Genomic DNA, 9900 nt, shown 5'->3' with positions numbered 1-9900 from the left:
AAATAAATATCACATTATGCATGAAATATATTATTATTTTTTACATTGCTATCAGTTTCAGATAATATTTTAGATGTGTTGGGTTAAATAAAATATATTATCAAAATTACTTTCACCTATTTATTTCTGAAAATTTTAATGTGGCTATTAGAAAATTTGTGGCTCACATTATATTTCTATTAGATGTATATTACTGCTCGGTCATATATTTCTTTTTCCCATTTAGTGCCAAGCATAAAGCTTGTAGCCTGTTATAACTCAACACACTGTTGTTGAATGAAGTTGAACTGTAGTTTATAGGTTAGTTGTTGCCAAATACCTTGTCAATATCACTGGGTTTGTGAGGAACCTCTCAGTGAACCCTCTGTCCCCAGGCCCAGATGTACATGAAGTTCTTCAACCCTGGTCTGGGGGTGCCCTATACATTGCATCAGCCTTTGGGTTTCCTTTCAGAGGAAGCCCCATTGCAATCATATACACAGCAATAACCAGGGTTGAGGTGGAGTGTGTGGACACCAGCCTCTTGCACAGGAAGTGGTATCAGAGTTGCAATTATCCTTGGGGCCTTTTCTTTGCAGGCTTCAGCTAGGAGGTGGGGGTAGGTGAGCAGGGAGATGAACTCAAAGTTGAAGGGGGGCTTTCTTAGTTCCTTCATGGAGGTGAGGCAAGCTATAGAAAATGGGGTTCTTGGGCTGAGGAGTTTGCCTGTGTTTACCTGTGCACCAACACATTGATTTGTTCAACTCAGAATCCGGGGCAACTATTTTTCTCCTGGCCCTGTGAAAAAGGAAAGAATCAGACGCAGTCTATACTTTGGAATGTTCTTGGCCTCCAGTGAGAGACAGATATAAGTCTGCAGAATGGACAGTTTTTAAAGACTAGAAGTGGGCAGAGCAAGGAGCAACTAATTTTGCTGAGAGGAGTAGTCAGAGAAGGCTTTCCAATCACAGTGAACATTGCTATTTTTCCCTCCATCTTTTAAGATATAGCTAAAATCCTTTTTAAAGAATTTTAAAGAATGTTTAAAGAACGTTCTTTAAGTGCCCTATTTTTTAAAGAACGTGTCTAAACATCACCACCTTTCCACCCTCTGCCCTGGAGAGTCATGCCTTTCTTACTAACATTTCTTACAGTACTTTGTACCTTTGTCAAATAACTTGTCTCATTCTATAGAAAGATATAGTTCCTTAGGTTCATGCCTGTGTTCCCCTCCCCTCCAGCCCAAGAATCCTTCTATGATGTGATAGCTGAGGCTCAGACAGGCTGTGCATGATTTTCAAGGGAGTTTAATTAATGAATTGGAGAGGTGGGTATAAAAGCCAGGGGTTATAACCTAGGTTCTGAGACCTGGGGAATCTGACTTAAAAATTCAGTGTTTTTTTTTTTTTCATTCCAGCACTGGGTTAGTAAATGAATGTGTCTTCAGTGTGGAATCTAAGTGCTGCTTTCCTGAGCCCCTATCCAACTCTTTTCTTCCTCATCTCCTTTTAGAAGCACAGCCAATTCAGAGAGCATCCAAAAATGGGAAGACTCTGTGTGCTTTGGATGGACAACAGATCTAAAGGAAAAGTGCCCTTTGTGCTATTGCTGCAAACTTGGCCCTTCCTACCATTGTTTGTGTTTGTGAGTTAAAGAAGAACTTCAAGTGCCTTTTGCACTAATTTAGGCCTTCTGCATAGGTAGAATGATTTACAGGTCCTCCTGGCTCCTAATGCTCTCTTTTATAGACCCATTGTGAAGCCCAAAGTAGCCACTGTTAATTATTACTTTAGATGAAGACGATGTCTCCAGAAAGCCCCTGTTAAAAAAAAAAAAAAACCAGTAGTACTTTAACTTATAGGTGGGAAAATAACAAAAAGTATGTAGATGAATTTAATCACTGTATTGTGAACAGAAACAATGGGATCCCTCCTTAAGAAATTGCCCACAGTACAATACTGCTTCCACCCTAAACTTCAGTAAGAAAAAAAAAGGAACTGAATCTCTCTAGAAGCCAGATGTGGAGAAACTGGTCACGAGAACTAAGCCACTACATTATTCTGGTAGGGAAGTTTGCTGTAGTGTAGTATGAGTACAAGTGAATACCTACCCTAGCCTGTCCCTAAAGCCTCTAGGCCCTCACAGGAAAGCCTAATGTGAGAAGGCAGGGATGGGAGGTTTATAAAGGAACCAGGAAATGTTTGAGTTGAAAAAGCCGTAGAGATCATCTAGTCCAACTTCAGTTAGTTAAACGGAAAACCAAGGCTAAGGGAGGCAACGCAGTTGGCAGATCTGGGACTAAGGCAAGTAACTCCTGGTTCCTGGGATATGGTTTTTTTTTTTCTTTTGAACTTGAATTTGTAGGACTGAATGAGACATGTCCCAAAAGCATCCAGCAAGTACAATGAAAAACACATTTATTGAAGAAGATACAAGATACAATAACCATTGTACATACACTATGATGCCTCAGTCCCCTTCAAAGTAGGCACCTTGGGGCCTCACACAGTTGTCCCAGCACTATGATATTCTTGAGGAAACCTGGTTCATTGGTAGAGGTTTGAATCAAGTTATTACTAACTGCAGCACAATGTTCCTTCTGCTCTGGTAGCAGAAGCCATGGATCAAATTTTGCCACAATGTGTTTTAAGCCAAGATCTTGTGTCAAAATCTCAGACACAGTAGATTTTGGAAGCCCCAGATCAGCTTCTATTTCTTGCACTGTCAGTTGCCAATGTTCATTGACTGTAGCCTGTACATGTTCAACATTCTCAGATGTTCTGCTTGTTACAGGCCTTCCAGAATTTGAATTGCTTTCAACAGATTCTCAACCATCTTTGAAGCATTTGTTCTACACTTTTATTTGCACTGCATTCATTGCATCATCCCTGAAAGCCTTCTGAATTATCCAAATAATTTCCATGGAGGAATATTTAAGCTTCATGCAAAATTTGATGCAGATTCATTGCTCTACTCACTCAATCATTTTGAATGTGATGACCACACAGTACACATGCTCACTCAATGGTGTGTATGGCCCTCATTGACCAGTACAGTGTTGTCATTGTTCACACATGTACGTTCCAGTCCACTCTCCTTGGCTGCTAGGTTACATCAATGTTGTGCAAACCATACTCATTATATTAACAATGCCTGGACTTTTTCTGGACAGACCTCATATGTAGCTTGGGTAGAGTAATCACAGGTGCTTGAGTACTTCCGGAGGTTCTACAACTGCTATACAAACTAAAGACTGGGACTTGGGCACTGCAATCATTGAAGGTGATCCCAAGCATACTCTTAAAACATTGCAGTAATTAATTGCCTCTCCCATCTGTCATGTCATCAGGATTCATGATGTAGAGCACTGCATAATGGGGATCAAGCATCTTCCAGACCATGAATGAGGACTGCCCAAAGATTGCAAACACAAGATGCTGTAAAGCCACCCATTTTCTTCTCATACCTTTCACATTTTGTATGAAATCTGAAAGTCACAATTAAGGTTCTGCTACCATCTCTTCCTTCCCAATGTCAACTGTTTTTCTTCCTTCTCTTTGTACCCAACATGGGAAAGTAGAAAAAGCCTAACATTTGGAGCCAGAAAGAAATGCTTATGGATGCCCCTTTCCACATTATTTCCTAGTTTTTTTGTCCCTAGGCAAGTACCTTTACTTCTATGTGCCTCAGCTTCCTCACCTATGAATAAGGGTAATGAAAATACCATACACATAATTGTTGATTAAATGAGATAATACATGTAAAGCAAATACTAAGTTCTTTAATATATATGAATTTCCTTCTTTACTTACATTTATAAGACTCTTGGATACCAGAACGTAGTCAGAGCAGTGCTGGCAGGGCCAGTTTCATAGGCATGTGAGCTGCAAAGTTCCATAGGGACCAGTGCTTACAAAGACCCCACACTTGGCTTAATGTTCTGCTGTTACCATCTTGAAATTCTTCCTTTGTTTTGAAATAAGCATTTGCATTTTGGACTGGGCCTTGCAAATTATGTAGCTGTTCCAAGGGGAATAAAAAGGGTATTTCTGTTGCTAGTAGGCATTCTGACAGTGAGAGAACTCACAATTTGGAGTTGATAGAAATAGATTTGAATTCTGGCTATGCCATTAATTTTCTGTTTATCAGACCTTTTCTTTTATCCCTCAGAAGCTCAATTTCTCAATTTGACAATAGAAATTTTCATTTGATAATGCCTCAGCTACAATATTCTAGGGTTTCCTCAGTAGCTCTGGAGAACCTCTTGGCCCTTAGGCAGAGGCAGGGTAGCCAGGGACTTTTTTTGCTTCGACTCTCTGCAGCTAGGAGAGCCAGTGTCTTTTGGAGGTTGTTGGGAGTGGGCGGGCACATGGCAATGAAGACTGTTGCTGCACTAGTGGACCCTTTCACAACAGCACTGTTTTGTCATTTTGCCCCCAGATTTCCGTTGGCTAACCTCAGCCTTATCTTCCTCATTTCTGTTTCCTCTTGAAGACACCAAGGGCCCTTCAAAACACACGACGATCCTGCTCACCGCATAAAGCCCAGTTCCCTCTGGCCTCTATAGGTTGGCTATCACCAAGGAACCTGTGCCTCCTCTGAGACAAAGGCACCACTTCAGTAACAGGTATAGTATCCATTTGCCTTCTCTTCTTGGACTCCCAACCTGGGCTAGTGTCTATGGCTACTAAACATGGCTTGGTCCTGTCCATCTCATTCTTTTTGAACCCTTGTCAGGGATCTTGGGTTAAGGATTGGGGAGAAGAAGGTTCTCATTGGTTTTCTATCCTGGAGCGTCTAATAGTGAGAATGAAGGGTGATATTTATTTCCCCAAACATGTTGTTTAGAAAATACCCACATGGAAATGAAATGTTCTCTGGAAGTAGGAGTGAAGATATTTGAGTAGCAGTCCTGGTTTGCCATTTACCCACTATATATCTTTGAGCAAGTCTTTTTTCTATTCTGTAACTCAATATTTTGGCCTCTCTTGCAAAGAAGAGGAGGGGAAGGATGAGATGGATTTTGTCTAGAGACTCTTTTAGTTTTTAGATCCCTTATTTTGATGATTGTCAGCTCTCTGTTGACAAATGAAAATAATGCTGAGTAAATATCTCTGGGTGGGGCTGAACAGGCTGCTGCACCATGCCTAAAAAAAAAAATCCAAACTGCCCCTAGTATGAGAAGGCCCAAATGAGTTAGTTTCAGGACAGATCCTGCTGCTTGGTGTATTGGCCCTTCTGGAGTGGAGCAGGGGATAAATGGTAATATTTTATGTAGCATGATGGGCCAAGAGATGAGTTTTGGAAATTTCTCAATATGTCTTCATATAGGTATCCACCTCTTCTTCCTCTGGGTCTGGCCAGCTTTCCTCAAGTGAACTGCTTTTCTTATATACACTCTATTGGAGAAACATGGACTAGAACATCAAGAGTAGAAATGAAAATGGGTTTCAGATCAGCTACCAACTCCTTCCATTCATAGTGGGGTGATATGTTTTATAAGGCTCTTCAGTTTTCAGTGTACTAAGAAGGAATCTTTACTTCCCTCACATTGATTTTTTTTGATGTAGTCACAAAAGATGTTCAGCAGGCTTGGACTCCTCCAGTTTATCCAGGTCTTCTCCCTGGGATTGGTAACCAATGAGGGTAATGATAGAAGAAAGGCACCAGTTGCCTTTCCCCTGCCACCCTGAATTCAAACTCTATGAATCAATTCCCTTAATTGGCCAGCTCCAGGGAATGAGCCAAGGTACCAGTGGACTACTTTTTGGGAAGCTCTGGAAAGATCACAGAAAAGTTTTCTAAAAACTCTGCCAGGTAAGTCTTCTTGTCCCCAGTTCTAGAGAAGAAAACTGAAGCCCGAAGAAAGACTTTCCCAATGCCATGATTGGCTAGTTGGTGCCCAAAGCACTATTAGAATGCAACATTGTCTGATTCTTTCCACTCTACCATATCCATTGACAATAATTGCTGCTTTGGATTAAAAAAAGCCATGCTTCTGAATGGCTTGGGATAAATTGGGTAGGTAGCATGAAAAATGGAGGAATGGAAAATACATTTTAGATCCTTAGGTTTGAAATCAGTCTAAGATTTCAAATTAGAGGAGCATGTCACCCCTTACCAACGTACATTCTACTAAAAGAATTAATAAAACATACTTTTTTTTCTGAAAGAGAAAGCTTCTGACTTGTTTTAGCTGGGATAAGACCTTATGTCCTCATGCAGCAGTTTTCTATTCTTGATAACCTTGGAATGTGTACTACTTTTCATGTCAGTATTTAATACTGACAACTACTTTCTTACAGATCAACTGCCACTGCTAGGAAGGGGATAAATTTGACTCAGACAACCTGGAATATTTAACAATAGAATCAAGGTGTTGTCAAAGGAATTCTCCCAGAATTTCCAAGCCTATCCATGCTCCTGGTAGCTTCCTTATTTCTCCTATGGCTGTGGGTTGAAGTATTCCAATGTCTCACTGCCGAGACAATTGCCTGTCCTTTTCCTTTCTTGTGGGTGTATCTACTTTTTCCCAGAGGGACAAGTACATGAAGGAGGTAAAATGACTGATGACTAAAGCTGGAAGGCAAAATGGGTTGGTATATGGCAAGACTCCAAACTGTGAACAACTTGTATGACCTTTAGAAACTTTCTTCCCTAACATGAGACTCCATTTCCTCATTTATAACATGAGTAGATGAAACTAGATGCTAATTCTTTTATAGCTGCCTTTCTTGAGTCTTGATGGTACAAGGGGATCATGTTAGGTAAGGCTGAGGCTCTCAGAAATTTGTGTTTCATCTGTCCTGACCTTGTTAAATCAATTGTCACTGACCCTTGATTTCCTTCTGTCAGCACAACCACCATTTTTTGAGTACTTGTTGTGTATCAAATAATGAACTAGGGACTTTAAAGTACATTATTTCATGTCATTCTCACTGTAACTTATTAGGTACATACTGTACTTATACACATTTTTTAGGATGTGGAAAACAAGTTCAAAGAAATTAAATTACTATCCAAGATTTCCCAGATAATTAATGGCAGAGCCAGGATTCAAGCCCATGTTCGGCTTCAATGCCGAAATTCATACCCACAACACTGTAGAACATTGTCTGGGAGGGCTGGGTAGATGGGACATGACACTGACTCTGGGACCTGGTTCCTTCCTGAGGTGAGTGATGCAGGATGATAACCAAATTGTTCTCTCTTTGCTACATAGGAGATCTCACTAAAGCTCAAGACCCCCCAAATTCTGTAGCTATGGCTCAGGCTTGAGGAATCCCCAGCTGAGCACTGGGGCCTCACCTGAACTCTCAATGGAGTATTCCCTACCTACCCTCAGACCTCTCTTTTTCTTCTTTTTTGCTGTCAACAGACAGTTTATTCTATAGATCCCTCTTTTGATTAGAAGCTCTATGTCTATTTTACTCACTTCCTTAATATGGTGCTTCAGCTAGTCCCAACAGCCTGTGAACTTTCCCTGAGGTTCAGGGTGTGACTCTTTTTTCTTTCTCTCTAGGGCCACATCTCCTACGAAGATCTCGCCTCCCCACTGAAGACCCTGGCCCAGCCTCTGCAGTGCCACGCTCCGTGTATTTGACAAGCTGAGTTGGACACTCCGTGTGGCAGAGTGTCAGTTTGTCAAATACCCCAAGTGCGGCACATGCCTAGCAACTTCAGGCCAGGGCACTTCAGATACAACAAATAGACTATCAGCTGGATAAGGAACATATGGAAAGCACCAACTAAGCTCTCACAAGTTATTTTTGGTAACTTTGAGGGAATGTAAGCATTTTATCTAAGGTTACTAATGGAAAAATCAGACAGCTCTGGGAGCCACAGTCCTTGGTAGGTTCTGCTCACACTGTGGGAGTCTGAGGTGGGCACAGTAGTCTTTAAAAGGTATCCAGGGACCAGAAATGTAAGTGTTACTTGATTCATTGTTTTTTTTTTCTTCACATTCCCCTTCCACCATCTCTTAGCAAGGACACCAGAAGTTTCAGACAAGTGCCATGGCAAGGCTTAGAAACCCACTTTCCTGACAGTCAGCCTTGGCTCTAAATACACTTTGACATCACTCATCTCTCTTTTTCCTCTTTTTTCTCCTTCTGAGAATACCCTCTACATTTCTTTCTACCTATCCAATTCCTTTCCACATGTCCTGGCCCAGCCAGAGTCCAGTCTCTCCAGTGACTTGAAAGTCAAATCACACTTTCCTTTTTCCTTTAGAAGTTTTGTTAATTACTTCTAACCATAAAATTATTTCCTTTACACTCTCTGGCCAAGTGCTCAGGTTTCTTTTTCCTCAAAACATATTTCCATAGAGTCTCCTGGGTTACCTATTCTAATCATGTCTACAAACTGAAGGAAATAACTAGACCGGGCTTCTAGTGCTGGATCTGTTATTTACTAGCGGTGTTGCTGTGGTAAGCAGAATATTGGTCCTCAAAAGATGTTCCTATCCAAATTCCAATTAACTCAAATTACTTTTTGCCTGGTTCCTTTTATTACCCTTTTATCTCCTACTGCCCAATGACACCACATGAATTGTTAGTGAACTTTTCCAGAGGAGGATATTTTTGAATTCCACACTAGATTGTGTGCTTCTAGAGGACAAGACTGTATTTCTTTGATTACTGTCTCTCTATTCCATCCCAACCCCAACCACTAGCACAGGCTGCAGAAAATACTCAATAAATGTTTGTTGATTGATTGACTTTCCACTACTTCATTACTTTTTGGCCTTTGGGACACATGCCACCCAGGAATTTTGTGAGGAAAAAAATTAAACTGGGGTCAACATAATACTACAGGACATGAAAGGTATAGTCAACGTGAAGGGTTTTTCTCCCTCAGAGATTGGGTCAAGGGCTGCAGAAGGAAGGCACAAAAATAGGATCACAGGGCAAATACATTTTGGAATTACTTGGTAACAAAAAGTTCACAGATGCTTTATTGTAGGATTTTCCAGAAACTTTCCTATTCTAATGCTGCATTAGAAATTTTCAAGAGGGAGCTATAGAATGAAGCATTTCCCATACCTCTCTGATTGTAACATTTTTTTCCTGTGGACCATCTCCTGAGTCTACTGTTCCATGGAACAAAATTTGGGAAGCTGCCCTAGGGGAACTTCACACCTTCCCTGTCTTCTGGAGATCTCCTTTTCTCACTCCTGTACTTTCCCCTGACCAGTAACCTATCTAAGACAGGTATTATGTTGTCATCTCATTTTTGTTTATCCTTATCCTGCAGCTTTGGGGTAGCCCTATATCTAAGACTTCTTTCCTGGCTTGTATAGTATGAAAAAAATGCCTAGTGTTTGGGAACACAAATGGTCTCCAGAAGTCATCCTTCTGCAATAAATATATTCTTGTAAGATTTCATAGACCTTACATTTGGTGTCTGTTCTACCCACTATTGGCTTGATGTGTTTGACTTTAGACAAATAACTTTTTCTATTTTTGCTTCATTTCCTCATCTGCAGTATGGGAGAATTAGAATCAATAATCTTCATGCTCTCCAAGAGAAGAGATTCTGAGATATCCATGGGGGTCTATAGCTTCTATGGAGGGGGTAGTCCCTGGATTTGGGGCTACTTTTACCAAGGGACATGCAACTAGGATTCTCTTCCCAACCTCAGCAGTAGAAATAAATAGTGGCTATTTTCAAAGGCTGTGGAGTCTGGACACAGAGCTGTTTCATGAAGAAAGCTGAGGTTTCTACTGGGTGGGGATCCTATTTCAGGTGATTGTAAGCATAACGAGGAAGAAGTTGCTCCTTTCACAAGCTATGTGAAGCTGGCATTTGGAGATAAGGAGAATGTTGAGGTTTTGACCATGGGCTTGACAACTTAGGCGTGGTGGAGTGAAGGACTCCTCCTTGTTCACTTTTGGTACTATTTTGACTTCGGTAATCATC

The sequence above is a fragment of the Sturnira hondurensis genome, unplaced genomic scaffold, assembly GCF_014824575.4.
Source record: "Sturnira hondurensis isolate 20B ecotype Veracruz unplaced genomic scaffold, ASM1482457v3 Scaffold0004711, whole genome shotgun sequence".
NCBI lineage: Eukaryota > Metazoa > Chordata > Mammalia > Chiroptera > Phyllostomidae > Sturnira > Sturnira hondurensis.
This window is presented reverse-complemented; position numbering follows the sequence as displayed.